The 7,983-nt window shown below is 39.7% G+C and overlaps 1 long non-coding RNA gene across 1 annotated transcript; it reads left to right on the top strand.

Moving 5' to 3' along the window:
• The first annotated feature begins 4,965 nt into the window (after positions 1-4,965).
• On the top strand, positions 4,966-6,883 carry LOC306781788. Its single transcript, XR_013772233.1, has 4 exons — positions 4,966-5,039; positions 5,183-5,337; positions 5,471-5,564; positions 5,731-6,883. It is a non-coding gene; the product is annotated as an uncharacterized lncRNA (long non-coding RNA).
• The last annotated feature ends 1,100 nt before the right edge of the window (positions 6,884-7,983 follow it).

The following is a 7,983-nucleotide window of genomic DNA, read 5'->3' on the forward strand; positions in this document are numbered from 1 at the left end:
ATTGCCATCTGGGGCATCAACTTTCATCCTTGCATGTAGTAAGTCCTTCCCTTGGAGGATCTGCAGTTACATAAACACGGAGTGTCTTATGGGGTTTTATAATTGTGTTATTCATACTGCATGATACAATCAACCATAAGCCGGGTTGGGTACAGTGCCATGAATGGTAGGAAGAATATGTGAGCAGTAAACATGAGAAGGTCTGCTCCATTGACAGGAATTCCACTTTCTGCTGCTGCTGTGAAACATGGCATACCTAATTGTACAGTGGTCACCCACTAGGTCTAAATAGGGTCCAAGACCACACAGTACGATGCAGTCCCACCGTTGTAAAGTCTAAGAGACACAGGAAGAAACATGTGAGCTTTCTTCAATGATTGTTTTACTTTAGGGTGATCCATCTGCGTAAGGTCTCAAAATACACCATTCTTCATTCATATCTGTTTCATTGTTACACATCTATATCCGGTATACCAACAGTTGGTATGTAGTATGGACATGTGTGACTAAAAACAAATCCTTTTGTGCAACACCTGCAATAATCCTCTTCTTAAAACGTGTATTCTTTGATTGAATATGGACAGACTATTGTAAATGTGGACGTGTGACAATAATACTCATCAATATTTGGTCAATACCAGTGCACTCTTTTGCACTTGATGACCAAGAGCAACAAGTGATAGAAGTCATGGAAGCTTCAAGCAAACAACTGCTTTATGAGGTGATGAGTAGTGCGCTTACTCTTGAGGCTACGGCCCCTATGTTCCCCCAAGAATCTCAAAAGAGGAAAAACAAGTGGTCTCTTCAGTAGTATGTGAGTTTCACTCCATCACTGGCCAGCCCAAGTTTAGATCACCCCCCCTCCTGTTAATGACACATTTAAATTAGCTGTGGTTAGGGTTTTCTTCAAATACACAGCTAGATTCACACAAATACTTCTCCCCACCTCACCTCTCTCTGGTCTGGCCTAAGAAAACCACATGCCGGGGTCACTGCGCTCTCCTCAAGCCAAACCAGACCCATAATTTTGCTTTTGTTTCAGATCTAGCCTCAAAGCCTGAAATATAAAGACCCAGGCCAGCCTGGGAAGGTCAGTACGTAGAAGGAAGGAGCGAGATACAGAATGGGAAAGACTGAAAAAAAGCAAGAATGAAAGAAAGCAAGAATGAGAGAGGGGGTAGAGAGAGAAAGAGGAACTCAAGAGTGCTGGTGAGAGCGGAGTGGTTTCCAATCTGTTGAGGAAGTCTTTATTATACAGTGTGTGTGTGGACAGGAAGAGCTGTTTAACAAGGCAGATCGCGCCAAACCACCGGCCATTACTGACCATTACACCCAATGGGCTTTAACTATTTTGGATGTGTGCTATCTCCAGGTTAACACAGTACATTCACACTTAATGTGAATTGAGAGCAACGTATGACTTCTTCCACATAGCGTTTCTCTTTGCCAGCCACTGACTTTAATATAGCTTAGAAAAATAAAACAAATGACTTCTCATGGATGACCTTATACAATTAGAAGACTCAATTTTCTTTCTTTTTTTGAACATATTGCTTATGAAAACTGAAAGTGACTTTTCTGTTTCATTTTGTCTCAGTGGATGTTGACACATTTGTTTTTGTCTCTAAAGTCAAATGAACCATTTTTGTGAAATATGAAATGGCCCCCCATGACCTGGAGTTAAACTTTTGTAATGGCTCTTAGTAACTTGTTCATCTTGGCAAATGATATTTTCAACAGAGAAACGTACAATATGTTGCTTATTCTGGGTTGAATTCGTAATGTCAAAAGCCTTTCCAACAATGGCACTATGAACACAGTCTCACACTCTTCAACAAATGTATAAACAGCCGACATATAGTTGGGCCAAACCAGAGCTCATGTCACAATGAAACACGTTTTCTGCCAAGCACCACCTTGTGTTAAAATCAAAAAGGTCAAAATGCACACACCATAAGGCTTCCATTGTAACAAATGGAGAGGAGTGGAGGTGGTGTGGGGGTGATGGACTGAAACCCAAAAACCTCAACCTCCTTTTAGGAAAAACAAACCAGTTTTATTTGAGAGCCAGCTAGTGCGTTATACTCCCCTGACCTCAGGAAGCATTCCCTTCCATCCAGCTCTGGACACACTGTTCCACCATTCGGGGACTGGGCAGATCTATGACAAATATGATGGCCAAACTGCAGTGTGGCCCTGGCCACAAATCCAGCAACATTTGGCCTCTGGAGCCTTGTTTCGTGGGAAGCCGACGCTCTGACCACAGATGGACAATAACATGGCTTTTGCTTGGCGCACATTCTAGTTTTGTAAATTACCTATTGTAAAACTATCTGTAATCATTCAAACTCATGGAGAGATGTTGAGTAATGGCAGGAAGTACAAGGATTCGATTAAGAGTGACATTTATTTCAGTATTTCAGGGCAATGCAATGGAAGAAGATTGCAAGAAAATACATGGAACTTTAATATGAACCATCTGAAATCTAAATCAATGTAAAATGGTCAGAATGTCGCTCATTATAACACATGGCATAGCTGCTGCGTTGTAATAAAGGTGCAAGATCGAAGATTGGGAGCATTTTGATTGCCTCTCATGTTATTAGCTGTAACCACCATATTAGAGCAGTGCAGCGCGCCGGCGGGGAGCTAGCCAGTGGGGCACACTCACATGAATTAAATGCACTAAACTGCAGTAAAAGCATGCTATGCCTGGCTACGTCAACAAGTGTTTCTCAGAGATTCAGCACTACTGTTATCTGATGAGGAAAGATTGGAAATTGCTGAAAGTTTGCTGAACATTTTTTGAGGTGGTAATGTCCAGGCATCACACATTGCACCTTTAAAGAGAACATCACGTCAAAGTAAGTACTTCCTTCGAATCAAACTGGTAACGAATACCTGTTTTCATAGTTACCAAATATTCTGGCTGTTTTTTATTGTTATTTTAGCAACAGTTTTGTTGAGCCATTATTTTGTTCCAAGATAAGCCATGCATACCTCTCCATCAGGCAATGTACTGATTTTATCTCATGCTTGACAGAAATACCACAGACTAAATCACTTTTTTTTTGTCTGCCTTGTCCAGCCTTGTGCTGTTGGATCGAGTTCCTTGGAAACCAGCTTTGTAGGAAGACAACATCTGGAAGCCTTGGTGTCTACTGCTTTCACAGTAAATGTTTATGTTTTGAGACCACTGGCAAGTCTAATCTTGTCGTGTTTTATTAAGACCTGTATTAAAGTATATGCAGCAAAGAGTTCATAACAGACCTGTAAGATACCACCATGGGGAGTTTTGTAATCAAAACTAAAATGCTCTGCACACTCAAAAAAACGATTCAAGCCCTTCTTAAAGGTGACACATTTAAATCGTGTTTGATTAATTTAAATATATCAAGTTAAAAAATGAACACATTTATATTTAATGGGTCTAACATAAAATGCATGAATACTTTCATTTATTAGATTTATTTAGGTTGGATGGTGTGTATCAACTCAAAATAAATGTGTTTGGTTGGGGGACTACCCCTTGCGCCTGTACCAGATCACGTGCTCTCAGTGTCTTTCCCCCCTTTCCGACTGCAGCAAGATTCAAACCGACCGTCCATTCTTTGGTAAGTAACTTTATATATTTTGTTGTAGTAGTTTAGAATGTACCTCGCTGTCAATGAAGGCTTCCATTCTGTAATAATGACCACAATGTGTGGAACAGACGTGATAACTTAGCCACACGACTGTTCCGTTTTTAATAAGATCGAAGGCAACACAGGCTAGCTAGCAAGCTAGCTAGCAAGCTAGGTAGCCAACGTGGTTTGCATTATAGAGCAGACCAGAGATCAGGGTACTGTCATTAATACGGCTTGGACGCAGCGCCGAAGGCTTCCTTATGAACTGTATGCACTAAAAAACAGTAGGAGAGCAGTTAAACGAGCAGACTACGGTCTCCCCCTCTCCAGCGCCATAATGTCGGCAGGCAGAGCAGGCCGCAGAAGGCCACTCTCTCTAGTAGTGGGCGTTCAGTTGTAGTGGGTTTAGCCACGTTTTCTTCACTGAAAAATGTTTAATATGAATAAATCATGAGCTCATAAAACCGCTGAATTCCTCTCACTCGCGCGGGCACCTGATGCATGAACACACGGAAGTCAGCGGCGTTTTAGCGCAGCAGCCATAGAAATAGAACGAGCGTAGAACGGACATTCCCATTCAAACCGATGTAACTGGATCAGAGCAGCGGCAGTTTGTACGTGTACCGTCGTCATTGTGAAGAACTGATCGATGTAGCGGGCTAACTTTTCTGTTATACTACGGTCAATGCGCAGTGTTGAGCACTATTTTCTTTTGAACGAGTAAAACGACCAAGACAAACATCGATGTCCGTTCTACTCATTGTATTTCTATGACCTTACACTGTGTGAACGCAGGCAGGAGTGCGAATGAGTTTTCAAGCCAAACAGTTTGATATTTTATTAAAATGACTGTCTTAATCTTATTTAACATGCTTGCATGATTTGATTGCTGTTGTATGTAGCTTTAGTGTTGCTGTAAAAGGTGAATTGCTAGTCTATTCTAAATGGTAACATTATATCTGTGAGTGCTCTAAAGCACTTTTGACTTGACTTTGTTTTATGTGAATTTTGGATTATTCCAGCCTTTCCCTCCACAAATACATTCATCTCATCTTTTGCAGTTTGATCAGCATTACCAAGCTTCTTGAGGCAACCTCCTAATGATAGCACGTAATAGGTTATATGCTCGATGCAAGCTGATCTCTCATTGTTATTTGTTCAGTTTGATATGTACTAATTCTCTTTATTCTCTTTAGGACTCTGCATGTGGCAGTGTAAAGAATGCAGTTTGGAACTAGCTAGCAGGTATTTCTTGTTGCATGGGCATTGTAGGGGCAGTTATCGCTATACATGTCCATACATTGCCCATATACATTTAATACATGGAGTAAGCTTCTCAATCACACATGCTGAACTGCACATTCAACCAGAGATTGTGGAGCAGAGGCCCCTTCCCTGTTCCAGCAAAGTTAAGTAAGTAAATGTGTGTTTCTATGTGTTTACCATTTTGATGATTAATGGCTTCACAATCGCAATTTGAATCTAATAATCCCACATAATGTGATAGTAATTATAATAAACAAGTAACAAACAGCTGTATTTTGTTTGTTATTCAGGTCAATGCAGAGTTCCTGCTGATCACCACCAAGCCATTTCAATCAAAGTTCATGTCACAGCTGGACCTCTTCTCAGACTCCCTGATACAGGGCTTAAAGAGCAAAGGAGGTGTGAAGGAGAAAAGGTCAAGGATGTCCTGACCATCAATGATTTGGTTAGTACATATGTATACAATATTAGTTTCACTGTATTGGGGTGGTTATTGTAATATTTTCTTGTCCATATCTGCTTTTTTAAAAACATTTGATGAATAGTAAATGGCCTGCTTTTATTCTGCTTTTATCCAGAACCTTTAGTGTGATGACATCAACACCAAAAGGGAAGGGCATCTGAGAAGCCTGTCATCTACCTCAATGAAGATCCAGACTCTTTATCAATCTGGTAAGTTTATCGCAATATGTTTCCCATGTAGCGTCAAAGTGTTACCCACATATATATATATATATATATATATATATATATATATATATATATATATATATATACACATGTTTGTGGATTAATCACAAGTTTAAACACAAGTTTTCTGTGTTTGTGTTGTTGTCAGGCTTCCGCCGCTGAGGATGCAGTGAGGGACATCGCATTCACTGTCATAAGGATTTACATGATCCAAAGAGATTGGGAGCCAGAGGACGTGGGACTTGATCAACTGCATTAAAGTCCTGAACAACGTAGACGGTGTCATCATGGCGTTCATCATGATTTGGGCTAATTTGTGCCCTTAATCTAAGCTTTCCAGACAACTTCAAGTACATCTTTGAGCTTCTCCAGAAGGTCATAATGAATTTGGATGGGCACAAGCTGAATTCTAAGATACAGGAGCTGAAAATCAAGATGTTTGCACAAGAGGTGAACACCAAGTGACAAAGCCAAAGAACCTTGTCAGATCTTTTGGATGTTTTCTACTTTCATCTTCCGCCCAGTCAACGACAATCCATGACCTCATGGATGTTTTCCTGGTTCTGACATTTTGAAAAAATTGACTAAGCTGCACAGAGGCAAGCCAGAGACTGTAAATTACGGAACTTTTACATGTCACTGCAAGCTTGGTTAAGTGTTTACCCGCAGAAAGTTTTGCCCAATTCACCTCCACATCCCAACTCGAGTGTGATTACGCTTGAACGTCAACTTGCACGTCCATTTTCCTCGTTGTCTGATTGAATGACTCTCTACTCGAGTTGAAATGGACCCTAACACGGTTCAATACGCTGTAACTTCCATTGACTATGAGTATCCTTGTTATTTATAATCTATAAGTTTTAGTTTGTGGATGTTTTGTGATTTTACTGTTGTAGCCCAAAAGTGGTCCAAGTTGCCTGTTTCTGCACATGATAACACATCATCGGCTATTCTTCAGTGTAAATGAGTCCTTTTGTACTACCATCTGTACTGGTAGGAAAGAAAACAGCTGTATTGCTCTTGACAAACCAAAGTAGTGGGAATTTAGCACTTGCAATAGTGGTTGTACATATCGATTGCAGGAAGTTTTGTGCTTTTTGGAAATGATAGTTTATGGTGAGTGACTACACTGCAGTGCAATGATATTCCCTGTTTGGAGAGCAGTGCATAGCCTCCACCCTCATGGCGTCTTTGTTTGTGGCGCCAAGGGATTTGGGATAGCTTGGTATTTATTTGTCACCAGTTGTGGAGCTGTTACAAGACTACTGTTTTAATATTTAAAAACGATGAAAGATGCACTGTATAGATCATTTTGGAATTTTTTTGCTATCCTTTTCTGATCAGTGTTTTTGTAAAAAACAACAAATTATATTAAAAAAATGAAATGCAGGCTCTAGAATCATGGATGGTCAGATTTGTACCATATTTAATGTATTTAAGCATTTTCAATAAAAAACACTTGAACTAGGTTTTGTCTCGTGTCTTAATTGGGGGTCAAATAAAAAAAGTTTTTTACCTGATTAATTCATTTCCAATGAATTGTACTATATTGAGTTGGACTAACACAAATCAATTTCATTTCATGAATGGTATTTTTTTATTTAGGTTGTATTTGATAAAATTGAGTCGGACTAACTCAATTTAATTATATTGCATGGATGTTTTTAGTTTAAGTTAGGTTTAACTATATTTCCTCGGTGGAAAACCTGCCCACAATTTAATTGAGTTCATCCAATGAATTATTTTTTTGAGTGCAAAGGGATTTTCTGTGCTCTTATTTTATGCAATCCAGTCATGGCCTTCGATATTGAGTATGAAACACAGACATGTTGGTATCTGGCTGGTCAGGCCATGTGTTATAGCCAAGGTCAGTGAAATTGCCAAATCTCAGACATATAATTGTAATATACTGTACACACACACACACACACACACACCTACACACACACACACACACACACACACACACACACACACACACACACACACACACACACACACACACACACACACACACACACACACACAAAGAAAACAACATTAAATGCAGCACAGAGGGCAACAATTTAACCCTGAGTGCATTGCTACCTCTATTGTGAATTGTTTATTTTTAAGAAGAAGGTTTGCTGTATGTAATTGCATCTGACAGTATTTCCTGTGACAAGAAACCACACAAAGATATTATATGCTTGTAGATTGGAAAGCAATGTACATTTGTCAGCATTATGATTTATTTTGCCTGAGTACGGTAAACAAGGCGAGAGAGGCAATTCCTTCCTCTCTGAAACCAAGCATATTAGGCTGAATTCCATTCTTCTCCTGTTTCATTTTGTATTTCGTTCAATTGTGTTATTATGGCAGTGCAAATAGACCTTTGCACTGGGCAAAACGTCAGGAATGC

This window comes from Melanostigma gelatinosum, assembly GCF_949748355.1.
Source record: "Melanostigma gelatinosum genome assembly, chromosome: 1".
NCBI classification, from domain to species: domain Eukaryota; kingdom Metazoa; phylum Chordata; class Actinopteri; order Perciformes; family Zoarcidae; genus Melanostigma; species Melanostigma gelatinosum.